The 1,671-nt window shown below is 58.1% G+C and overlaps 1 pseudogene; it reads left to right on the top strand.

Moving 5' to 3' along the window:
- The first annotated feature begins 4 nt into the window (after positions 1 to 4).
- Positions 5 to 1,094, top strand: LOC112617812 (annotated as a pseudogene).
- Positions 1,095 to 1,671: the final 577 nt, after the last annotated feature.

The following is a 1,671-nucleotide window of genomic DNA, read 5'->3' as shown; positions in this document are numbered from 1 at the left end:
AATCTGTGTTGCTCAGGATCCAGGGCAGCTGTGTCTGAAAGCACAGGTGGTCAGTGAGATTACACTCTCAATGCAGGTAGACAGAGCAGCAGCTACCGGGCCATATCTCCAGCATCCTCCTCCAGGAGGGTCCCACAGGCCTGTGCCTTCAGGCAGCCACATGGATACACTCCCAGTCACAGACAGGCCACCCACTCAGGACCCACTCTCCACCTCCCAGAGTGTGTCCAGTAGGAACGCAACAGCTTGCCAGGGGCCATGTGCCCTCCTGTGGAAGGGAGGGGACAGACAGGGGCAGCAGGAGCCTGTGAGCCCAAAAGTGAAGGCCCCACAGAAGAGTCAGAAGACGCTGGGCTCTGTGGACAAGGGCAAAGCCCACAGAAGGCCCAGACCAGGGGAGCAGGGACACAGGTCCAAGGGACCCAGGACCTCCAAAGCCAACGGGAGGAGCCGCTCTGCTCACAACGGGGAAATAGGAGACAAACAAGGAAGGAAATACAACCAGCCTCAGTCGGAGGAGGGACAGGCACCACCAGAAAGCAACATCCAGAGAAAGATCAGTCACAGTCCACAGGGTCTACACACCAGGAAAAGAGGCGCAGGGCAGGAAGACGTCCTGCAGAAAGGCAAGCCTGGGGCAGATGCTGTCCAGAGCTGGAGGTCTGGCCCACCAAGGTTGTTTATGGACAGCATGGCTGATGAAGCCCAGGCCATCATCACAGTTGTGGGTCAAATCCTGGTGGACAAACTGGGGCTTCAGCAGGGACGTGGTCCCTCAGAAGTCAATCGCCACAAAGGTGACCTCCATGCCCAGGAGAATGTGCCTCCCTGCTGCCACAGGAGTCACTACCGCCAGGAACATAGCAGAGAGATGAGAGCCCTGGCCTGCAGCCCCAAAGCCACCCCCAAGGGCCACAACTGTCCTGTCAAAAACAAGGGCATCAGAGACAGAGACAGCAGATGGGCCCGACCTCCCAGGGAGCCTGTGTCCCAGCTGGTCCCCAACACCACAGGCCATGAGTGGCAAGCCCCTCCGGTGGCCCCATCCACAGCCACAGGAACTGAGGTCTACACAGTGGTGCCTTGCTTCCTGAACCAGCTCAGGCTTCTCACATCTCTCCTGGGAGAGTCAGGGGGCTCTACTCAAATAACACTGGACACCTACACAACGAACCTGTCCTGAATAGGTGATGACAGTCCCTATGTGTTCCTGACTTCCACGGAGAAGTTCCCAATATACCTGCTTTCCCTGCAGAGGTGGTGGCTTCTGTCTGTGCCACGCTAGAGCACAGGAAAGGGCTCTGTGTCAGCTCCTCCTGAGTATGGCTCCCAGAATGACTGGGCCAGGAGGAGGCTGACAGGGACCTGGGGACCCCCTGTTCTCCCTGTCCCCACATTGAGTCTGGTTTCCAAACTGGATCATGACTCAGAGCCTTCAGGACATGTAAGGACAGCAGACCCTTTGGAGATCCCACCTGCACTCTGGCTCACTGCATCCCCAGTTCTAAGGTGATTTCTGTGCTGCTGTAGGGGCTGGGTCTGCAGGAGTCTCACGGACTGGGGTGGTGGTAGGCTCCAGGAGTGATGGATCCCAGAAACCTCCCTGCCCCACAGTAGCCTGGGAATGTGGGGGTGTCCTGTGCTGGCCCTGGGTCAGAGGCAGGACTACTC

This window comes from Theropithecus gelada, unplaced genomic scaffold (assembly GCF_003255815.1).
Source record: "Theropithecus gelada isolate Dixy unplaced genomic scaffold, Tgel_1.0 HiC_scaffold_474, whole genome shotgun sequence".
In the NCBI taxonomy this organism is placed as follows: Eukaryota; Metazoa; Chordata; class Mammalia; order Primates; family Cercopithecidae; genus Theropithecus; species Theropithecus gelada.
The sequence above is the reverse complement of the archived record's forward strand: the minus strand, read 5'-3'. Positions and strand labels throughout refer to the sequence as shown.